This window comes from Cetorhinus maximus, chromosome 18, assembly GCF_964194155.1.
Source record: "Cetorhinus maximus chromosome 18, sCetMax3.hap1.1, whole genome shotgun sequence".
Lineage (NCBI taxonomy): Eukaryota > Metazoa > Chordata > Chondrichthyes > Lamniformes > Cetorhinidae > Cetorhinus > Cetorhinus maximus.
The window spans coordinates 63,011,862-63,036,912 of NC_135896.1; the positions used below are offsets into that span (position 1 = coordinate 63,011,862).

General features: G+C 43.6%; 1 protein-coding gene across 21 annotated transcripts in view; it reads left to right on the forward strand.

Annotated features, from left to right (window-relative positions):
• The window catches only part of mipol1 (mirror-image polydactyly 1), a 379,557-nt gene that overhangs the window by 134,474 nt on the left and 220,032 nt on the right, over positions 1 to 25,051 (forward strand). The window lies entirely within an intron of this gene.

Genomic DNA, 25,051 nt, shown 5'->3' on the forward strand with positions numbered 1-25,051 from the left:
ATTGCAATTTGACGTGAGTGAATATCAGCTGTGTTTGCTAAAGGCGTGAGGATTTAAAGTTTGTGGCACTTCTAAGTGACATATAAAATAAGTAACTCTGGGATCCTGGTACCAGCATGCTGGACAGCTTTACTTAAATTCATACTGATATTGGCATTAAATGCATTGTTAACACCATGTCAATTCAATCACAAAAGAAGCTGTTTGTTTTGTTGAAAGGCCTTGAGTCAACAAGAGAGAATAATGATTACCAGTGCCTTTACCCTCCATCCAGCAGTTCAAACATTGCTTATTGTTTTAACTGGTTCAAAGCATCCCAGCATCCTTTGTTTGGATATATTCACACTTTTATCTACAACTGAACCCATTCTTTCAGAAGTACCAGCCCATGATACCAACAATATGACTAGTTAAAGACGAGTATTTGTAGTTCAGATTTAATTATTTTATAACCTATCTTGATAGTCCATTGAAAGCATTATTCTATTTAAACATGCATCTTTACCTGGCACCTCATAATAATATTTCAGCTTTCCATTTGTAGTTCTTAGTGTCTTTAAAAGATAAATTAAAAAATTAATCAGTTGCATTTTTCTCTTTTCATTTATGTAGACAGCAGAGCTGCTCAAACATAATGTGTAAAATGGTTAGGCTGTGGAGCAACAAAGAATGACAGAATAGCCTCTTTAATAATAAGAATCCTTTGTAATTAATACAGTGCAGCTTTACCATCATACTTATTAACCTTCTGTGAAAAGGAAAACCCAGGTCCCTAATATCTTGGAAATACAATGAAAATAAGCCGAATTAAAATAGAGGTGTAATTGTTAAAACACTCAGCTATATATTGCTTTTATGTCTGTCAGTGATAATTTAAAAAATACTGGATTGTATGATTATTGTTTTTTATCATAATCATTGCAACTTTTTAAATATAGGGAGAAGCCCTATTAATATTTATTTAGATTCTTATGCCACATTTGTTCAAAGATTAAAGGCCAATTGGCCATTAGTTCTTAATAGATTAAATAGCAGAATATTTCTCTGTTCTTTTGCTAGACACAATAGATTGGATTTTGTTCCATAGTCCTGCCTGAAATTAAGCAAGATCAGTGTGCAAATGTTCAGAAATTGGGGCAGGGAGGTTTACTGCTGCCTCCCTGCCCCACTCTAATTTGCCTTCCCTTTACCCCCACTGGGACCACTACTGGTCACTACCTTCTCTGCCAACAATATGCAAATACTAGTGGAGAGACAGAAACAGAGTTACTGGAGGATTCCCTTTCCATCTGCAATTTTATTGTCATTCCTGGGACCATCCAGAGAAAGGTCGCAGCGGTAATAACCTCTGACAAAGGGATATAGCTCATACGGGCCATCACTCCTTCCACTTTAGCCTTGAGCACTTAATTTTAGACCTCGGTATCTGCATGTAGGTTTGTTCAGCTTTGTGGTTCTTCAGCACCTTTAAATTTCCTTGCAGCTTGTCCAATTATCTTCATCGGCATTAGTGAGCTTCCCCTTGGAAAGAGGAATCCCACCATGGGCCAGCTGCCCATCAAATTGTTGATGGCTCAGGCAAGGTCAGAAAGTCACTCTGCCCCAAACAGGAGAACCTAACTCATGCTGTCAATGTAAACTCATTAAAAAGGAATAGACCTGGTGTTAATGGCCATTTCCTACTTCTAAAAACTCCCAAACACATCAAACTTTTCAGAAATCTCAGGCTCATTTCAATGCATTACCCTAATTTTAACTCTACATCGATTCCAGATTTGTAAAAGTATGGCTGAAAACATGGGCATCAGTTCTGTCAACTTTTATTTCAATGGTTCGACTTGTTTTGCTTCGGAAACTTAAACACGTGGAAAATCTATTTTGGTAGTATGTTCTGCCATTGAAAACTCAGTCTATTTAGTATGGTAAATAAATACTTGATGCTTCTGAAATTTAACACATACTTTTGTGTTTATTGTTTTGGTGGACAAAACTTAATACTTTGGCGTGGTTATTTACCAATTATAAAAAATGTTTCTATTATCCAATTATTTGAGGTTGATCTATATCCTACAAATGTCCCTTCTTGTCAGGTCATTTATCACATTGCTGTTTGTGGGACCTTGCTGACTCATTTGTCCATATAACAACAATGGCTACACTTCAAAAGTAATTTATAATGTCCTGAGGACTTGAAATTTACACAAGTGCAAGTTTCTTATTTTGTTAATGTTGCATTGATACAAACTGTATTATAGACTTGGCTTGCTGTTTAAATCATGTGGGACAAGAGTGTACAAATATTTAATGAATTCTTTTGAAATGTTTTCTCGATTGTAGCAATCACTTTGATTTGTCAAAAATAAATCTGCTAAATCTTCTGCTAGAAGAGAAATATCAGACAAATGTATAAAATGCTCATATAAAAGTATCCTGTGGGATATTGTCAGGCTTTTTGTTATTAATTATTGGCAAATCTAATTTGGTTATTGCACACAAATTTCTACAGATTGGGTTCTTGCGGTACTTTGCTGTTGCTGATGGATGGTAGTCAGCTCTGAAAATGTGATGATGCTGTAGCAGAAAATGTTACAGACAAGTGGCTTTCAATGGAGGAGTGGAGGCCAGGTTCTCAGGATATACCTCTGCCTCAATTTGGATGTTGCTTCTGTTTTTATTGCATTGCGTTTTGACTTATGGGTTATGACTGGTACAGCATATTTTGTGAACTACACAGGTAAGATAGAAATTAGGTTCAAGAACTCATGCTGCAAGAAAGATACCAGAGACTGGAATGTGTAACTGGACGGTGATTGGGTGTTGACTGCAACTTGGTGGTGGGATTTGGGTATGTTACAGAGTAAGTTCGAAGGGATAGGAAAACAGATCTACAAAGTGGAACTAGATTTAAAATTTTGAATCTGAAAGAGAGCTCTCTTTAACCACAAGAGCTGAAATTGACCATGAGCGCTCTTGATATATTTTTAGCTTGCAGCTGGTTGCATGAGATCCATACCTCTGAATTAGTGGCATTAGTACAGGCCTTGGGCATTGTAAAAGGTTCTTTCTCTTGTGAACAGTGAAAACACAGCATTGTTATGTGGCTTTTCCTGCAAGAATGCTTATTTATTTTTCCTCTGTGTTCTCTCTTTCACACTTGGCTCGTTGCACTATGGTAAATTGGTCCTGGTTTTGGGCAACTGCATAGTGAAGTGCTGTGACATACAATTGGTCTTTTCATGTGTTTCTGTCTCAGTTCTGTGCATGGACACGGAGCAGTTGCCAGTGCATTGGTTGGACTTGAGGTCTTGGCCAACAAGCATTTCTGTAATCCATAACATCCATCCCTATGTTAATAATATTTCAAGGTTGTGTTCAGTGGTGGAGGCAAGGATGATCCTGGATGCTAGCCTTTGATAGACTACCTCAAAAATAGATAGGGAGCCAGGTCCGTGTGATGTCCATCTGAGGATAATTTGGGATGGGAGAGCTGGGATGGGAGTATGAACCTCTTGCCTGTAACTACAATAGTTCAATATGTTATAATCCTCACCAGACCTCCAATATCTTGGAATGACCCAGTTAGGCACGAGTGACTTTTGTTTCAAGTAGATAAAGTTTGATATCCAAGACACTTGCTAAGAGAATAAAGCAACAGGATTCCATGAGTTTTGAGCAAACGGAAATAAACTTTACTCTAGCAGGTCAGAAAGATGAAACAAGTTAGAATATCTAGCTTATACACTGACATTCAGGGTTACTATGAGCTACATGTGAATTAATAGGCAAACTGTGGTCAACACACAGCACACAACACAATAAATGGATGATGCAACCAAGACAGGTTCCATGGATTTCTCAACAACATACCCAGGTGTCAGTAAACACTGTGAGTCAACCAATCTCATTGAAACTTTCTCTCTCATGAGGGATTCCAGTCTTCACCTTCGAAGATCTCTCCTGAGAATTGTCTCCAAAAGTCGCTCCAACTCGGAAGGCCTCAATGATGGCTCACCTCGCAGGGTTTCAGTCTTGTCTCCTGAAACTCCATTCCCCTGGATTCCTGAGTCTGCACAGCAGCACCAACTCACAAGCAGAATTTCAGCTCTTCGGCCATGCTGAGCAGAACACTACAGCTCCAAAGGGGTACTTTTGCACCAGTGGCCCGTAGCACAGAGTCACTAATTTTTTGGTGCTTCCTTAGATCTTCAGGGCTTCTCATGAGCCCCATTACTTAAAGTCTGCCAACCACAGCCCTTTTTCTGCTTCTCTCTCTTTCTTCTTAACTGGGACTTCTCCCTGTACCCTATCTGGGACTTGCTTTGGGACCTCTCCTTGTCCCCCGTCTAGGACTCTTCTTGATTATGGCACACTGCTCCTGGTCACATGATTGGGGTTTTCACACCATTTTCTTTATTTCCTCCATCTACACAGGTGCACTGGGCCCTTATCCTCAGCCCAAAGAACTACAAAATGTCAGATTGGGCATGCGTCGACCGCTTCCAGTCCGCGCATGTGCAGGAACCTCCGAGGCTTGTTGGGACATGGAGTTCCTGGCCCCCGCTCGCTGACATGGTTAGTTTGGATTTTGTAACAAATAGATGCACAGATGGTTCCCTTTGACTGGAAGGTCTATTTCCCAAAAAATAGGAATAAGGTCTTATTTCCAAAAATGGGATAAATCAGAAGCAGCTATAGGTCCATCAGCTTGACATCTATTTTTGAGAAGATGCTTGAAAGGATCCTATGAGATGCCCTTTACGATCGCTGGTGAAGAGCAAGGGCTATTAGAAATACTTAGCATTACTTTGGGAGAAGAGGTTCTGTCTTGCAAACTTGCTTCGGCTATTTGAATAAGTTAAAAGGCTAGTGGATGAGGAAAATTTGGTATATTGTCCATCAAAGGCTTTCTCAAAATCCTGATAAAGTACTTCACACTAAGTTACTTTACAAGATGAAATCTTATTGTGTCAGTAGGAATTTGATTTGATGAATTAAGAGTTTAATTCGTTCCTGCAACTAAAACATTGCAATTAGTGCACTTCTCCTCTGGAGGCACGCTACCCATGGTGCTCCCCAGGATTGGTCCATGGCCTGTTAATGTTCACTGTTTATATTATTGGCATGGACAGTGGTGTTGGAAGTATGGCCAATAAGTTTACAAATTATACTAAAATTGGCGACATTGGCTATCCCTTGATATGAGGATGATGGTGACTCAGGGTCGCGGGTTTCTGCCATGGGTCTTCATGTGACTGAACATGCCGATTCTCAACACTTAAATCTTTGGGCACATGGGGCAGGATGTCCCATGAGTTAGTGGGATGTGGAGTGCAGGATTTGGTTCCTTTTCTTTCCTTCTCTGCTGCCACCCTGCCTCTTCATTAGAGCATTTGGACTTAAAGCTTGATACAGCTTGATGGACAAGTTGTCGCCACTTTGAATGATTGATAGCAAGCTCCTCCAAGTCATTAATGTCAATGCTACCATGCTTCAAGGAGAGATTCAGAATATCTTTAGAGTGTTTTCTTTGTCCTCCCTGGAATGCTGGTCATTTGAAAGTTGAAGAAACAGGATGTGGTGGAGACGCTTTTCGGCCACCGGAACACACTGTCCTTCGCAGTTGATTTTACCAGAGTTTTGCCTGAATGCTTATGGAGTTGGCTTCAAGAAGGACAGTAGCTTATGTACGATGGTCCTTGCATTGAATCCGGAGGATGCGGCAGAGGCATTGCTGATAGAATTTCTCTGCTGCTGTTATGTGTTGTTGATCCACAGACCAGGCCTCACTGCTATATAGGGGTGTGGTGACAACAGTTGCTCTGTACACGAGGACTTTTCTTGACTTGCAGGGGTCTTTGTTGTCAAACACTTGCTGCTGTAGTTTGTAGAAGGCGGAACTGGTACTGCAGACCTGGTGTTGGCTCTACTCGTCAATGGTCGCCTTTTGCGAGAGGTAGCTGCCAAGGTCTGCCAGTGTCTCCTTCAACAAACATGGAAGGTGGAATATTTGGCTGGCCAGGTATGGGTCGATATGACTTCTGTTATGGCAACGTTCAAGGACAGGCCATGTTTCTTATCAAAGAAATGGAGTGTGGCTTGCAAATTTGGTGCAGATTAGGTGCAAGGATTTCCTCAGCCACTGGAAGTAGCGATTCAGGAGAATGCATGTCAGGATTTGCCCTGCTATGGAGAAGAAGGAAATGAATCAGTGGTTTCCATAGCATAATTTTATCTCCTTTCTTGAAGATAGTTACAATTGTTGTATTCCTGAAGTCAGGGATGAGAGGGGGAATTTCATTTTCCCCCCAAATTTGTAGGATGAGTACATGGGTCTTGATGTGAGCAAAAATCTACCAGCTTTGAAGACCTCAGCTGGAATAACAATGCAACCAGAGGCTTTGTTGTTTTTCATCTGTTTGATTGCTAGTTGCAGCTCTTCTATCGATGGCGGTTCACCCATGGATTCTACCACAGGGTACTGGGGGATAGTCTGAAGAGTATCAACTGCCACTGTGGATTCAGAATCGAGAGTTTGTTGAAAATGTTCTTTCCAGCATTGATGGATGGCATTGTCATCCATAAAAAGAGAAACACCATTGTGTGAGTGAAGGGGATTTTGTCCATTTCACGTTGGTCCTTGGATGGTTCTGGTGGCATCAAAAAAGCTTTGTATGTCACGATGGTCAGCATATTGTTGGATCTCTTGGGCTTTCTTTTCAAACCACATGTCCTTTATCTTCCGGATTTGTCTTTGCGTGTCAACCTTGAACTGTTGGAATTTTGTCTTCTTGACCTTGGGCTCTTCTGTCAGGCAATGAAGGCTGCTTGTTTTTCTTCTAGGAGGTCACATATTCAACTTCATTTTCAGTGAAGCAGTCCAAACCCAATTGTCCTGGCACAGGAGCCTCGTACAGCTGACCTCTTTTGATCCCACTGTTCTGGGATTGAGTTGGATGAATGAAGATTTCCCAGATTAGTTGTGCACGGCATTTGGAATTTCTTTCTTGCTCAGGCTGCTTTAGAGCTGAGACATTGATTTTCTTCCTTTTGGACGTCTGGCTGACCTTGCCATGTCTTGGTGCTAGGTGGATTTTCATCACTGATCGAACAATTCCATGATCTGTCCAGCAGGCATCAGCGCCCCACGTGAGTACTACAGAGATCACTTAGATACTTGACAATGACATAATCCAAAAGATGCCAATCCTTTGATTTAGGATCCCCCCATTTAGCTTCCTATTTGCCCTCCTGGATGGAACATGGTGTTTGTTATAATGAGGCCATGCTGAGCACACTTTGTCAGCAGGAGGATGCCATTTTCATTTGTTTTTCCCACCCAATTTTCCCCATGGTTCATCTCCACACATCGGATTCATTGCCAACCTTGCTGCTAAAGTCCCCCAGAAGGATGATCATTTCTTTTGGGATTCCAGTGAGGACATCATCAAGATCAGAATCCAACTTTTCCTTAACACTTTCATCGGAATTATTATGAGGCATGTTTTATATTGAAAATGACATTTTTTTATTGGGCTGAAACCCCTGATTGAGTTTTAAAAAAAACTGAACATTTTTTTTAAAAATGACTTAAAAGAGCAACTTAATATAGCCGAACATAACTGTACCCTACAAATTGGAAAGCCATTAGGATGGAGTCAGGCTGCCTACCCATCGGAGCCAATCACCTGACAAGCATATAAATGGCTCATCTCCTGACCCATTCACAAAACATCCAAGTAGCACTTATGTATTCAACTGGGTGTGGAACAAGCCATTAGACACAATCACTTTGGACAATAGATCCTGGCTGAGAAGGAAACTCTTCCAGCCATAACCTAATCATGTCTCGCGCTCTCGTTCACTCGCGCACTCTCTCGCTCGTGCGCTCTTGTGCTCTCTTACTCGCGCACTCTCTCGCTCTCTTTCTTGCCCACTCTCTCCTCCAAGCTTGAACCCTGCCTGTTGTTCCACCATCCACATGCTGCAGGAAGTGTTTTAAGAATCAACCCAGCAGCTGCTGACTCCAGAAGAGCATATACCACTGACTTTTTTTTTCAGACATTGAAACTACTTGACTTGTCCTTCACTTTGTCACTTAGTTGTGTTTGTGTGTCAACTCCTGAATGCATGTGTATGTGAGAGTCAGTGTCTTTATTATTTTTATTTAGATTGGGTGGTTAACTAAATAAATATTATTTTCTTTTCTTTTAAAAACTCACAAGGAAACCTGTCTCAGTGTGTCATTTACAATCACAGCATGTAAACAGTTAAACACTCACTGAATTGGCAAACATATCCTTTTGAAAAAAAACTGTCGCAGTCAAATGAAGGGGGCTGTTCCGTTTTATCCCTTACCTGATCGTAACAGGCTGTGGACGCTGTGTCTGCAATCAGACCCATTGATGACGAGAAATTGGAAGCAGGAAATCAAATTGATCCCTAGAAGAATTTTTAAAAATTTATATGTAGGTTTTCTTTTGATTTATAGTATTGGAATATTTAACATGTCCATACTCAAGGCTAGTACTTTCATAAAACAGAGTAAAGAAGCTTGGGACACTTTATTAAAGAGTTCTGGAGTGTGGTTAGACATTTAGAAGTCAGTATCCGGCAAAAAACTAGGGGCAGAATTTTTTGCTCAGCGTGCGGTTGCACGCCCAACCTGCTCGAGCGTGAAACAGCGCGTGATGACGTTGGGCGAGCATCCCGATGTCATCGTGCACTCGCGCAATATTTCACGTCGGCAGGCACATGCGAGAGTTGGCAGCGCGCCCACTGACAATTAAGAAGCCTGTTAAGGCCATTAATATAGTAATCAACAGTGATTTTTTTTGTTGTCCGTCCAATATTAAGGTTGGCGGGCGGGTGGATCGGCCAGGTGGACTTTTCCTTTTTGAGGAAACCTCATCCAAGGGTGGGATGAGGTTTCTAATATTAATTTTAAAAAAGATAAATATGTTCTGACAGAATTTGCATCATGGCAGTTAATGGCCAGCCATTGTGCAATTGCTGTCGGGGGCTGATCGCAAGTAGTGGCCCGTTTCCCGGCCACTCCCGGGCCCACCAACAGCGCCTGCACACTGAACTTAAAATCCTGCCCTAGGAAACCCAAAATCTTCAAATATTTGGCTACCCAATTTGCAATTGAACCTGAAGAATAGGAGATGGGCATGGAACATATGGACAGGAGAAGGCCATGCAGCCCATGGAACCTACTCTGCCATTCAGTATGATCATGGCTGATCAAATACTTGAATGCCTTTTACCCACACCAACAATAATGTAAAGAGTTATGGGGATAATCAGAAAGCTATCAATCTCTCTCTTAAACATGCTCAATGACTCTGCTTCCATGGTCCCCTGGGGCAGAAATTTTCACTCAGCGGGTGAGCGCACGCCCGACCTGCTCAAGGGTGAAATGACGCACGTTGATGTTGGCTGAGCGTGCCAACATCGACGCAAAGTCGCGTGATAGTTCGGTCGGCGGGCGCGCGCTGGAGCCAGCAGTGCGCCTGTCAACAATTTAAAGGCCAGTTAAGGCCATTAAGTAATCAAGTAACTTTAATTTTTCGCTGCCCATCCAACCTAACGATTGGCAGGCAGGCAAAACGGCCAAGTGGCTTTACATTTTTTTGAAAACCTCATCCATGGGCGGGATGAGGTTTCCAAAAGCAAATAAAAACTTTAATTTTTCATTTAATAACATTTCCCTGCTCATGTGACAGAGTCACATGAGGGGACATGTTTCATTACATTTAAAAAAAATTTTTTTTCCACATCTGGAGGTCCCCAGCATCAAAGATGCCAGTCTTCAGCCAATTTGATTCACTCCACGTGATATCAGAAATGGCTGAAGACACTGTATACTGCAAAGGCTATGGGCCCTGACAATATTCTGGCAATAGTACTGAAAACTTGTGTTCCAGAACTTGCAGCACCCTTAGCCAAGCTGTTCCAGTACAGCTACAACACTGCCATCTACCCGGCAATGTGAAAAATTGCCCAGATATTTCCTGTACACAAAAAGCAGGACAAATCCAACCCGGCCAATTACCGCCCCATCAGTCTACTCTCGATCATCAGCAAAGTAATGGAAGAGGTCATCAACAGCGCTATCAAACAGCAATAACCTGCTCACTGACGCCCAGTTGGGTTCTGCCAGGGCCACTCAGCTCCTGACATCATTACAGCCTTGGTTCAAACATGGACAAAACAGCTGAACTCCCGTGGTGAGGTGAGAGTGACTGCCCTTGACATCAAGGCCGCATTTGACCCAGTGGGGTATCAAGGAGTCCTAGCAAAACTGGAGTCAATGGGAATCAGGGGAAAACTTTCCACTGGTTGGAGTCATACCTAACACAAAGGAAGATGGTTGTGGTTGTTGGAGGTCAGTCATCTCAGTTCCAGGACATCACTGCAGGAGTTCCTCAGGCTAGTGTCCTAAGCCCGACCATCTTCAGTTGCTTCATCAATGGCCTTCCTTCCATCATAAGGTCAGAAATGGGGATGTTTGCTGATGATTGCACAATGTTCAGCACCATTCGCTATTCCTCAGATACTGAAGCAGTCCATGTCCTAATGCAGCAAGACCTGGACAATACCCAGCCTTGGGCTGACAGATGGCAAGCAACATTCACACCACATAAGTGTCAGGCAATGACCATCTCTAAGACGAGAGATTCCAACTAGCACCCCTTTATGTTCAATGGCATTCCCATCACTGATTCCCCACTATCAACACCCTGGGGGTTACCATTGACCAGAAACGGAACTGGACTAGCCATATAAATATTGTGGCTACAAGAGCAGGTCAGAGGCTAGGAATTGTGCGATGAGTAACTCACCTCTTAACTCCCCAAAGCCTGTCCACCATCTACAAGGCACAATTAAGGCCCACCCAGTGTGACGTCCGCCAGGAAGCGCTATGTGTTCCCTGTGCGGGCGGGGGGGGGGAGTCCCTAAATTTGAGAGTGCGCTCTTTCGTGCATGCACATGAAAGAGCGCACGTCTCCCTGAGGCTAAGTGCAGCCTCAGGGAGATCGCCTGGACTCTTAAAACTATTAAAAATAGAGAAAAGAAAAATCCCTTACATGTCCCCTCATGTGACAATGTCACATGAGCTGGGACATGTTCATAATTTACTGAACAACTTTATTATAATTTTTAAAACCCTACATGAAACCTCATCCCGCTGCTGGATGAGGTTTCATGTTTTCTCTATTTGCCGCCGGGGCTCCTGGCCGACCCGCCAACCTTAAGGTTGGACGGGAAGGTCCTTTTAATTGGTTAAATGATCCTGTCAATGGCCTCAAGTGGCCATTGACAGTTCGGCGGGCCCGCAGCGGATTTTGCTGCGTCCCCGCCTTCCTGAAAATTTAAATGGGGCAGGGTGACATCGGGGGTTCTTCCCAACGTCATCCCGCGTCATTTTACGCGTCGGTGAGCAGGCCCCGCCCCCTGCTCGCCGACGGCAAAATTCTGCCCATTTCCCATGATTTCCCATTCGCAAATCCATCCTGACTATGCCCAATCAGATCGTGATTATCCAAGTATCCATTTATCACATCCTTTAAGATAAATTCTATCATTTTCCCTACTATTGATGTAAGGCTAACAGGCCTGTAGTTCCCTGTTTTCTCTCTCCCTCCCTTCTTAAATAGTGGGGTGACATTAGCTACCTTCCAATATTCAGGAACCCTTCCAGAATCTATTGAATTTTGGAAAATGATCACCAATGCATCCACTATATAACAATCTCTTTCAACACTCTGGGATGCAGAATGTCAGGTCCCGTGAACTTATCAACTTTCAGCCCCATTAATTTCTCCAATACAACCTTACACTAATTTCCTTCAACTCCTCATTCTTCCTCGTCCCTTGGATCTCTAAATCTGGGAGATTTCCTGTATCTTCCTCAGTGAAAGCAGACACGAAGTAATCATTTAGCTTCTCTTCCATTCCTCTATTCCCCATTATAAATTCTGCTGACTCTGCCTGCAATAGACCCACATTTGTCTTAGCCAAACGCTTCCTTTTTACATATCTATAGAAGCTTCAGTCTGTTTTTATGTTTTTTGCTAGATTGCATTCATATCCTATTCTCCCTTTCTTTACCGGTTTCTTGGCCTTTCTTTGCTGTATTCTAAAATCCTCAATCCTCAGGTTTACTACCCCGTCTGGCAACTTTATAAGCCTTTTCTTTTACTCTTATACAATCCTTAACTTCCCTTGTCAGCCACGGTTGACTGACTTTTTTTGGGTTTTTGCACCTTGAAGGAATGTATAGGGTGCTGTAAGCTATGTTAATAGTTCTTTGAAGACTATCCATTGCCTATGTACAGTCATACCTTTTAATGTATTTTCCCAATCCACCTCAGCCAATTTGTCCCCCATGTCTTCATAATTCTCTTTCTTCAACTTTAACACTCTTCCTTCAGAGTGAACTACCTCACTTTCAAACATAAAGTAAAATTCTATCATACTGTGGTCATTCATCCCTGAAGGTTCTTTTATAAGATTATTAATTAACCTTTTTTCATTACATAATACTAGCCTATCTTCTAGTTGACTCCTCAACATACTGCTCTAGAAAATCATCCCTAACATACTCTTGAAACTTGTCTTCCACAGCATTAGTGCTCAATTGGTTTACCCAGTCTATGTGCAGATTGAAGTCACCCATGATTACTGTATTGCCCATGTTACACGCTTCTCTCACCTCATGATTAATACCATGCCCCACATTATCACTAATGTTTGGTGGCCTATAAACAACTCCAACCAATGCCTGCTGGCCTTTGCTGTTTTTTATCTCCACCCAAACAGATTCCACACATTGTTCTTCAGATCTGAGATCCTCCGTTACTAATGCACTGATCCCATCCCATATAATCGGTGCAACTCCATCTCCCTTCTCTTCTTGGTTGTCCTTCCTAAACATCGAATACCCTTGAATATTCAGTTCCCAGTCTTGGTCACCATGCAGCCATGTTTCCGTAATCTATCATATACCTTATTGCGAATGCTGCGCGCATTCAGGTAGAGTGCCCTTAACTTTGTCTTTTTGACATCATTCCGCATTGGAAGCATACTCAATGCTCTGCTTTGTTTCTCCTGCCTTCTAACCTCACTACTACTTCCAGTTACCAGCTTTACTTTCTTCCAATTTGGGCCACCCCCCTGACGGGCTAGTTTAAATCCACCCCAACAGCACTAGCAAATCTCTCTGCGAGTATGTCAGTCCAAGTCCTGTTAAGATGTAACCCGTCCAGCTTGTACAGGTCCCACCTGCCCCAGAACGAGTACCGATGCCTCAGAAATCTGATGCCCTCCCTCCTATACCAGTTCTCCAGCCATGTATTCAATTTATCAATCCTTCTATTCCTATGCTCACTAGCACATAGCACTGGGAGTCATCCTGAGATTACTGCTCTTGATTACTGCTCTTTAATTTCTTTCCTAACTCCTTGAAATCGGCTTTCAGGGCCTCATCCCTCTTCCTCCCTATGTATTTGGTACCAATGTGGACCATGACTTCTGGCTGATGCCCCTGCCCCTGAGGACGTCCTGTAGCCACTCCATGACATCCTTGACCCTTGCATCAGGAAGGCAACACAGCACCCTGGAGTCATGTTTACTGCCACAGAATTGCCTGTCTGATCCCCTGACGATGGAATCCCCTGTCACTATTGCCCTTTCATTTTTCTTCCCCCCCCACCCCCCCCTCCCCTGCCCCTGTACAGCTGAGCCATCTGTGGTGCGACAGGCTTGGATCTGGCCACAGTCCCCTGAGGAACCATCGCTCTTGTCAGCATCCAAGATGGAAAACCAATTAGCAAACAGAATAGGCTCAGGGGACTCCTGCACTACTTCTCTGGTTCCCTTCGACACCCATTCCCTCTCTGTCTGTATGCTTCTGACCTGCGGTGTGACCACCTCCCTAAACGTGCTATCCACATAGTCCTTTGCCTCGTGGATGCACAATAGTGACTCCAGCCTCTGCCCAAATTCCGAAACTCGGAGCTCAAGTTTGCGCAGCTGGTGACACTTCCTACAGATGTGTTTGTCAGGGACACATGGTGCGTCCACGACTTCACACATACCCCAGGATGTACACTCCACTTGGCTGAGCTGACTTGCCATCCCGTAACTATAATAACTACTTATTATACTTAGGGTAAGTAGAATGTATTGCGTAAATTACTAGTAACTTAACTTTATTACACTTATGCTAACTTTATCTTACTTCGTTTTACTTTATTACTTTATTTTACGTTGACTTGATTTAACTTTACTTCCCTATTGCTAGTGTTCCTTACTGAAATCCAAATAGCTGCTTCTCTATAAATGATACGTATTTCTAGTTTTTGAGCTATTTAAACACACTCCCTAACAGCAGCTTCTCACAAACCAATGAACTTATAGTTTTCCTGTGATGTCACTCCTGGATTTTTTTTTCAAACTCAGCCCACTGCCTGAGTAGAGATGTCCCTCGCAGGTCTGGCTGTCGCCGCTCCTGGAAAGTGAGTGAAGGCCCTGAGCCTTTCCCTCTATTTATCGGCTGCCCAAGTAGAGATGTCCCTCGCAGTTCCAGCTGTCTCCGCTCCCTGGAATCTGGGGGGAGGCGGTGGCATTGTGGCATTGTCACTGCACTGCTAACCCAGAGATCCAGGATAATCTTTTGGGCACCCAGGTTCGAATCCCACCACAGCAGATGCTGTAATTTGAATTCAATAAAGACGTGGATTGTCAATTGTTGTAAAAACCCATCTTGTTCACTCATTTCCTTCATCTGCCATCCTCACCTGGTCTGCCCTGCATGTAACTCCAGATCTGCAGTGATGTGGTTGACTCTTAAATGTCCTCTAGCAAGCTACTCAGTTGTATCAAATCGCTAAAAAGTCAACAAAGAGTAATGAAACTGGACTGTCCACCCAGCATCATCCTAGGCATCGGAAATGACAACATCTGAGGGCTTGTGCCAAAATTGAGAGAGCTGTCTCACATAGTCATACTCAAGAATCATACCTTACAGATCACGCCCCAGACACCACCATCACCATCCCTGTGGCGGCACAGTGGTCTCCAGTCGGGAGGGAGTGGCCCTGAGAGCCCTCAACATCAACTCCGACCCCATGAACTCGCATGGCATCAGGTCAAACATGGGAAAGGAAACCTCCTACTGATTACCACTAACTGTCCCCCCTCAGCTGATGAATCAATGCTCCTCCATGTTGAACGCCACTTGGAGGAAGCACTGATGGTGGCAAGGATGCAGAATGCACTTTGGGTGGCGGACTTCAATGTCATCAAGAGTGGCTCGGTAGCACCACCACAGACATAGCTGGCCGAGTCCTAAAGGACATAGCTGCTAGACTGGGTCTGTGGCAGGTGGTGAGGGAACCAACAGGAGGGAAAAACAGACTTGACCTCATTCTCACCAACCTGCTTGCCTCAGATGCATCTGTCCATGACAGTATCGGTAGGAGTGACCACCGCACAGTCATTGTAGAGACGAAGTCCTGCCTTCACATTGAGGATACCTTCCACCGTGTTGTGTGGCACTACCATCGTGCTAAATGGATAGATTTTGAACAGATCTAGCGACTGTGGGCATCCATTAGGGCTGTGAGCGATCAGCAGCAGCAGAATTGTACTCAACCACAATCTGTAACCTCATGGCATATCCCCCACTCTACCATTACCACCAAGCCACCGGACCACCCTTAGTTCAATGAAGAGTGCAGGAGGGCATGCCAGGAGCAGCACCAGGCATACCTAAAAATGAGATGTCAACCGGGTGAAGCTACAACACAGGATTACTTGTCTGCAAAACAGCATAAACAGCATGTGATAGACAGAATTAAGCGATTCCACAACCGATGGATCAGATCTAAGCTCTGCAGTCCTGCCGTCTCCAGTCGTGAATGGTGGTGGACAATTAAACAACTCACTGGAGGAGGAAGCTCCACAAATATCCCATCCAAAATGATGGAGAAGCCCAGCACATCAGTGCAAAAGATAAGGCTGAAGCATTCGTAACAATCTTCAGGCAGAACTACTGAGTGGATGATTCATCTAGGCCTCCTTCAGCGGTCCCCAGCACCAGAGATGCCAGTCCCCAGCCAATTCAATTCACTCCATGGGATATCAACAAAACAGCTGAAGGCACTGAATACTGCAAAGGCTGTGGGCCTTGACAATATTCCAGCAAAATTACTGAAGACTTGTGCTGCAGAACTTGGTGTGTCTTTAGCCAAGCTGTTCCAGTACAGCTACAACATTAGCATCTACCTGGCAATGTGAAAAATTGCTCAGGTCTGTCCTGTACACAAAAAGCAGGACAAATCCAACCCGGCCAATTACTGCATCATCAGTCTACTCTCAATCATCAATAAAGTGATGGAAGGGGCCATCAACAGCGCGATCAAGCGGCACTTGCTCAGCAATAACCTGCTCACTGACCTGTTCTGCCAGGGCCACTCAGCTTCTGACCTCATTACAGCGTTGGTTCAAACATGGGCAAAAGAGCTGAACTCCATACGGGCGGTGAGTGTGACGGCCCTTGACATCAAGGCAGCATTTGACGGAGTGTGGCATCAAGGAGCCCTAGCAAAACTGGAGTCAATGGGAATCAGGGAGATAACTCTCTGCTGATTGGAGTCATACCTAGCACAAAGGATGATGGTTGTGGTTGTTGGAGGTCAGTCATCTCAGTTCTATCAACAGGATTTCTTCAGGGGAGTGTCCTAGGCCCAACCATCTTCAGCTGCTTCATCAATGGCCTTCCTTCCACTATAAGGTCAGAAGTGGGGATGTTCGCTGATGATTGCACAAATTTCAGCACCATTTACAACTCGTCAGATACTGAAGCAGTCCCTGCCCAAATGCAGCAAGACCTGGACAATATCCAGACTTGGACTAACAACTGGCAAGTAACATTCAAGCCACACAAGTCCCAGGCAATGACCATCTCCAGCAAGAGAGATTCCAACTAGCACCCCTTGATGTTCAATGGATTTCCATCACTGAATCCCCACTATCAACACGCAAGGGTTACCATTGACTAGAAACTGAACTGGACTAACCATATAAATACCGTGGCTACAAGAGCAGGCCAGAGGCTAGGAATCCTGCAACGAGTAATTCTCCTCCTGACTCCCCAAAGCCTGTCCACCATCTACAAAGCACAAGTCAGGAGTGTGATGGAATACTCTTCACTTGACTGGATGAGCGCAGTTCCAACAACACTCAAGAAACTTGACACCATCCAGGACAAAGCAGCCCACTTGATTTGACATCCCTTCCACAAACATTTACTCCCTCCACCACCGACGAACAGTGGCAGCGATGTGTACCATCTACAAGATGCACTGCAGAAACTCACAAAGACTCCTGAGGCAGCACCTTCCAAACCCGCAACCGCTACCATCTATAAGGACAAGGGCAGCAGATACATGGGAATGCCACTATCTGGAAGTTCCCGTCGAAGTCACCCATCACCCTGACTTGGAAACATATTGCCGTTCCTTCACTGTCGCTGGGTCAAAATCCTGGAACTCCCTCCTGAACAGCACTGGATGTACCTCCACCATGAAGACTGCAGCAGTTCAAGAATGCAGCTCACCACCACATTCTCAAGGGCGAATGGAAATGGGGAATAAATGCTGGCCTAGCCAGTGACATTTACAACTCATAAATGAATTTTAAAAAATCTGAAATGGACAGGCTAACATTAACAAAGCTACAGGTGGAGCAGTGGAAAATAGAGCAAGAATTCCAAGCCAGAGACAATACAAGGGAAAGACAGGAGAGAAAGGAAAAGGAGGAAAGAGAATTCCAAGGAAAGGAAGAGGAAAAAGAGAGCCAAAGTAAAGAACAAGAAAGGCAAAGGCAGGAAAGAAGGGAGTAGAGAGAATTCCAGAAAAGGGACAGAGAAAGACTTCCAGAGGGGAAAACAGGAAGGGGGATTAAGGCAGCTTGAACTGAGTAAGGTCAGAACTGAGTCAGATATGAAGACGTCTGAGATAACTGATTCTAGCTCAGGACCAAGCGCTGAGCTCTTAAAGTGCTCACAGTTGGTACCCAGATTTAATGAGGAGGATGTGGAAGCATTTTTTCTCTCATTTGAAAAGCTTGAAGAGGTTGAAGTGGCCAGGGGTAGCTTGGACCCTTCTACTACAAAGCAGTTAAACAGGCTAAGCCAATGAAGTTTATTCCCTATTGTCCGCGAGAGATTGTCAAACTGAGATGAACAAAAATGCCATCCGAGTGCATTTAAGCTGCTACCTGAGACGTACCACCAAAAATTCTAAATTTTCCAGAACTAATTCGAGTTTGAAAGGGTTAAGCAACTGGCCTTCGACTGATGGATGCAGGAGCTTAAGATAAAGCCTACATGTGAAAACCTCAGATGTGATTCTCCTCTGAATTCAATAATTCACCTCCCTTCTCATAAAAAACTCATGTAGAGGAACAAAGAGTCTCCAAAGCCAGACAAGCAGCCATCATAGCAGATGACTATGAGTTGACACAAAGATTCCTAACCAGAAGTAAATTGGGATCTAATAATTCTTACAGGCTAGGGAGAAATAGGATGGAAGTAGGTGAAGCCGAGATGAGCTTGAGAGAAAAGGAGAGCAGGGAATGAAACTGATCCGTCTCTAATTTTTTAAAGAAGGAACCAAGATAGTAAACTGGGAGGGGCACACCCGGTGCATCTTCATTGTGGAAAATCTGGGCAAATGAGAGTAGATTGTTGGTAATCCAACAGGGGGCGCTGCTGTCAAGACAGTGTCTGTAGCCTGTTACAAAAAGTGAATTCACCTTGTTCCGGGCGGAGACCAGGGGGGCATCATTTCCCAGCAGGCCCAAGAGTTCCGGCGCATGTGCAGAGCGTGGTAGGGCGACTCCATTCTAGCTTTTCTTTTGCAGTTAAATGGCTTGGCCACTGGAACATCAGTGGTGCGCCTCATGATGCGAAAAGAACAATCACTCTGCCTGTATTGACTGGAATTTAGAAGAATGAGAGGGGATCTCATTGAAATGTATAAAATTCTGACAGGGATGGACAGACTGGATGCAGGGATGATGTTTCCTCTGGCTGAGGGCATCTAGAACAAGGGGTCAAAGTTTCAGGATACGGCGCAGGCCATTTAGGACTGAGATGAGGAGAAACATCTTCACTCGGAGGGTGTTGATCTTGTGTGAATTCTCTACCACAGAAGGCTGTGGTGGCCAAGTCACTGAATATATTTAACAAGGAAATAGATTTCTGGACTCTAAAGGTGTCAAGGGGTATGGGGAGAGAGTGGGAGCATCCGTTGAGATAGAGGATCAGCTATGATCATGTTGAATGGTGGAGTAGGTTCGAAGGGCCAAATGACCTATTCCTGCTCCTATTTTCTATGTTTGTATGACCCAGTATGGTGCCATAAAAAGAGGAGTCCTGTGACAGGGAGAGTGAACCCAAGGGGAGAACCCAGGGAGAGAGACCACCAGGGAGAGAAGCCCATGTGACTGGGTGTGCTGGGAGGCAGGAGAAGAGGCTCCAGGCAGTAAAAATACTGCTGTTGTCAGGCTCCATGTAGTGATGCTTCAGGAGAAGTCCTGGGGCTGAGGTGGGGGCAGGTGCCAAGAAAGTGACAGAAGGTCACTGGCCTTGTGTTGGAAAGGTTTAGGACCCAGATGAAGCCCTAGGAGCCATTTATAGCTTGGTGTAGCCAGGAGACGGAAGTCTGGAGAAATCCAGAGGCAGTGCCAGCTCAGTGAAGCTAATGGCCTGCCAAAGAGCTGAAATTGTGCCTGTAATTTGATGCCAGAGTGCAGCTTTCTGAATCCCTGGGAAGGCATTCTTATGAGAAGAGATTGTACATCTCCTGATGGTTCAGTCATTGAGGCACTATGAGTCAGAGTGGCATTTGAGGAAATTCAGTGGCTAGAGCTCCGGAAGAGGAGACTTTCAATTGTTAGTGATGGAGACAGAGTTTTTACGAGACTATGAAACTCACCGTGGGCACTGACATCTGGGTGGAGTGCTGAGAAATCCGTAAGATCTGTCTTGGTCGTATCTGCCATTTATTGTGTAGCTTGGTGTGTTCTACCTGAGTTTTACTGTTAATACAAATGTACCCTGTTAATTCTGAATATTAGAGTGTAAGATAGATATTGTAAATTGTTTTGCTTTTTTGACTTTGTATCGTAAAGTTTGTTTTGTTTGTTTAAAATCATGGAATCTTGTGGTTTTATCCTCTAAGTAAATACCTGGGATTTCAAACTTTGCCTACTTTAAACAAAACGTTACTGGTCCCTAACCGGATCGTAACAAGCCATGAAGGTGATAAGCCTACGCTCCAGTGTAACAGAAGGCCAGAGTACCTACCAGAAGTTATTACATAAAAGGAAAATGACTCCTTTTGTATCCCAAAGAGATAACCAGTATCCATGAGGATGGTTGTCTTCAAACATTACTTGTAACAAAGGTTGCAGTGATGCCACCCAAAAGCAAAACAAATGCCACAATATTGGTAAAGGGTTAACAAACAAATGTTTGAAAGTTCCCTTATTTAAAATTTACTTCCAGAGTAAGTTGGTCACCAGTGCAATGACAGTCAGGGTCATTCCCAGCTTACCAGTGCAGGGAGTCAACCTATTGCTGGGAAATGACTCAGCAGAATGTCAGGTACTGTGTCCAGAGGGTCCAGAGCACTCCATGGAGACTGGGAAACTGAGGGGAATGAGCAAAATTCTGCAGAACTGCAAACGAGTGAGGAAGTCTCAAAAATCCCACAGGGGGAAAAAGGGCCAGTGAGGACTGAGGAAGCTAAAGGAAAGCCAGTAAAATTTAAAGAGGCCAAGATAGAGCCAATAGAATTCAGAGGCCCAGACAGAGCTGAAGGAAAGTGCAGGTGCTGGGATAAAAGCACCGGAGGTTGAAGAGAGGCACCAGAGTTATGGTTAGCAGAAACGTATTTAAGGGTGTAAATATAGACAAGGAAAGTTGTCAAACAGGCAAGCGGATAGTGCACAAAATGCCTCACCTACCTGAAGTGCCACAGTGGAGTGTAGGAGTGTAGCAGAAGGTGGACAGTCCCCAGCGAGCAGTAGTGTCCCAGAGGACATGGGGAAGATTACATCACATTCCTGAAGTAAGGGAAAAGGGAAGATCATATGCTCCTTGTGAAAATCCCAAGGAAAATAAAAGTGAAGTCAGTGTAGATATTCCCACTGAAAATCAAATGGCCATGTTCTAAATTTAAAGCTAACTGAACCCTGCAATTTAGCTTTAGAATCCATTAAAGACGAAGTGCAGGAAGGGACCTAAACACCTTACGGAGGCTAAAGGACTGTTTAACACCCACTGTCATCCTAGCGATAAGAATTATCAATGTGCCAGAGCCCTAACTATTAAACCCATTGGTTGTGGAAACAGCAATTAAGAGTTAAGAACTTTACAGGCAGTGCAGCAATGCAGTTACAGAAATTTTCATATTCCAAACCTTGGAACAGAAAAGATGTCTCTCCACCAGTCTGTGAAATTTGATTGCTTCTGGACTCGAGAGTCGAACTTGAGTTTCCACTTGGTCCAAAGCTCACCAAAGACCCGTTGGAATTAAAATTCCCAAAGTACTATGAACAGATGCTACTGAAAACGTAAACTCATTTGACGACACATAAGTAGAAGGGGAAAAGGGACAGAAAGCACCAGGTTTTTGAAACAAAAGCCTTCCTTGGGCCAGACCCCAGCACCAAAAGAGATTTAATTATTATTGTGCCTCATCCAAAGAGGGTGATGAGAAATTTGAACTCGAACAGAGAATGGCTGTTGTAAACAATGCCAGCTGTAGTTGTTGTAAGATTGATGCATGGATGTCTGGATGAATGTGTGTTTATTTCTTGAATAAAATTGTAATGAAATTCACCTTGGTGGGGAGGTGTTATGAGCCATGCTTTATAGCAAAAATGACTTTATTTATTTATCGTGCTGAAACCCCTGATTGAGTTTTTAAAATAAGACTGAATAGCAGCATTTTTTAAAAGCCTTAAAACAGCAGCTTCTAAGATGGCTGAAAATTTGCATAACTGCATCCTACAAATTACAAACCTATTAAGATGAAGTCAGGATGTCTAGAAGAACCCATCAGAGACAATAACCTTAGAGGAATGTGAATGGTCCATCTCCTGACTCATTCATAATCCATGATAGAAAGGAAGAAATTGGAGTATGTGAGAAAACTAGCAAGAAATATAAAAACAGCGCTTCTATGAGTATATAGAAAGGAAAAAGAGTAACTAAAGTCAGCATTCATGCCTTAGATGGTGAGTCTGGGAATTAATAGTGGGAAACAAGGAAATGGCAAATACTTTGAACAAGTATTTTGTATCTGTCTTCATAGTAGAAGACACAAAAAGCAGCCCAAGAATAGCAGATAAGCAAGAGGCAAAAGGGAGAGAGGAATTTAAGACAAGCACGATCACTAGAGAAAAAATACTAGGAAAACTAATGGGACTAAAGGCTACAAGTCCCCTGGACCAGATGTCCTACATTCTATGATCTTAAAAGAGGTGGTTGCAGATATAGTAGGTGGATTGTTTCTAATCTTCCAAAATTCCCTAGATGCTGGATTGGAAAACTGCAAATGTAACACCACTATTCAAGAAAGGAGGAGGATAGAACACAGGAAAACATAGGCCAGTTAGCCTAACATCTGTCTTTGGGAAACATGCTAGAATCCATTATTAAGGAGGTAGTGGCAGGACATTTAGAAAATCATAATACAATTTGGCAGAGTCAACAGGTTTTGTGAAAGGGAAATCATGTTTGACAAATTTATTGGCATTCTTTGAGGCTGGAACAAGCAGGGTGGAGAGAGGGGAACCAGTAGACGTTGTGTATTTGGATTTCCAAAAGTAGCATTTGATAAGATGCCACATAAAAGGTAAGCACAAGATAAGAGCTTATGGTGTTGGGGGTGATATATTAGCATGTATAGAGGATTGGCCAAATAACAGGAAACAGAGACTGGGGATAAAGGGTCATTTTCCGTTTGGCAAATTATAACTAGTGGAGTGCCACAGGGATCAGTGCCGAGGCCTCAAGTATTTACTGTCCAGATTAATGACTTGGTTGAAGGGACCAGGAATCGGATCCCATTGGCTATGTTTTTTTGCCGTTCCACCTTTGTTCCTATACGGCTGGAGGCATGAAAATCCAGCCCGTCCTGTTTTGTGAAAACAACTTGTACGTTGTAGCCAAATTTGCCGATATGAGGATAGGTAGGAAAGCAAGTTGTGAGGAGGATAGAGAGTTTGCAAAGGGCTATAGACAGCTTAAATGATTGGGCAAAAATTTGACATTTGAGTTTAATATGTGGGAAAATGAGAGGTTGTCCACTTTGGCAGGGAAAATTAATTAAAGGGAGAGATCCTGCAGAATGCTGTAGTACAGAGGGAAGTGGGGCCTTGTAGATGAATCACAAAATGTTAGCAAAAGAGTACAGCAAGTAATTAGGAAATAGAATGTTGAACTTTGTTGCAAGGGGGATGGAGTATAAAAGTAGGGAAATTTTGCTGCAGCTAAATAAGGCATTAGTGAGACCACACCGAGAGCACTCTATATAATTTTGGTCTCCTTACTTCATCATTCAGAAACAATTTAATAAAAACCATAATCCTATTAAGTGGTCATAAAACTTTCAAGCTGAACAAATTCCCAATTCCCTTGATAGCTGTATTACATCCCCTGCTGAGCTGAATCCATTAGTGGGGTTTGGAACTTAGCCAAGCATTCATAACAAGATTCCATTGTGCAACTGTGCCAACAAAACCTCCAGAGCTGAATACATCAAAGCCTTTGAAGTCATACAAAAAGCTTAAGCTTTTAAGCTGGAAAACAGATGCCGGAAGTGTCAATCAAAGTGCTCAGCCATCTGTTCAAGTTTTGAAGCAGGGAAACAGATGTCTGAGCTGTCGTTCAATGCAAACATTAAATCATAGGGGACAGTTCACAGAATCATACAGTGCAGAAGAGGCCCTTCGGACCATCGAGTCTGTACCGACACTGTGAGAAACACCTGACCTATCTGCCTAATCCCATTTACCAGCACTTGGCCCATAGCTTTGAATGTTATAACGTGCCAAGTGCTCACCTAGGTACTTTTTAAAGGATGTGAGGCAACCCGCCTCCACCACCCTCACAGGCAGCACATTCCAGACCGCCACCACCCTCTGGGTAAAAAAGGTTTCCCTCACATTCCCCCTAAACCTCCTGCACCTCATCTTGAACATATGTCCCCTCGTAACTGACCCTTCAACTAAGGGGAACAGCTGCTCCCTATCCACCCTGTCTATGCCCTTCATAATCTTGTACACCTCGATCAGGTCGCCCCTCAGTCTTCTCTGCTCCAATGAAAACAACCCAAGTCTATCCAACATCTCTTCATAACTTAAATGTTTCATCCCAGGCAACATCCTGGTGAATCTCCTCTGCACCCCATCCAGTGCAATCACATCCTTCCTATAATGTGGCGACCAGAACTGCATACACTACTCCAGCTGTGGCCTCACCAAGGTTCTATACAGCTCCAACATGACCTCCCTACTTTTGTAATCTATGCCTCGATTGATAAAGGTAAGTGTCCCATATGCCTTTTTCACCACCCCAGTAACATGTCCCTCCGCCTTTAGAGATCTATGGACACACACGCCAAGGTCCCTTTGTTCCTCAGAACTTCCTAGTGTCATGCCGTTCATTGAATACTTCCTTGTCAAATTATTCCTTCCAAAGTGTATCACCTCACACTTTTCAGGGTTAAATTCCATCTGCCACTTATCTGCCCATTTGACCATCCCGTCGATATCTTCCTGTAGCGCAAGACATGCAACCTCACTGTTAACCACCTGGCCAATCTTTGTGTCATCCGCAAACTTACTAATCCTGCCCCCGCACATAGTCATCTATTTTGTTTATATAAATGATGAATAACAGGGGACCCAGCACAGATCCCTGTGGTACACCACTGGACACTGACAGTCACTAAAGCAGCCTTCTGTC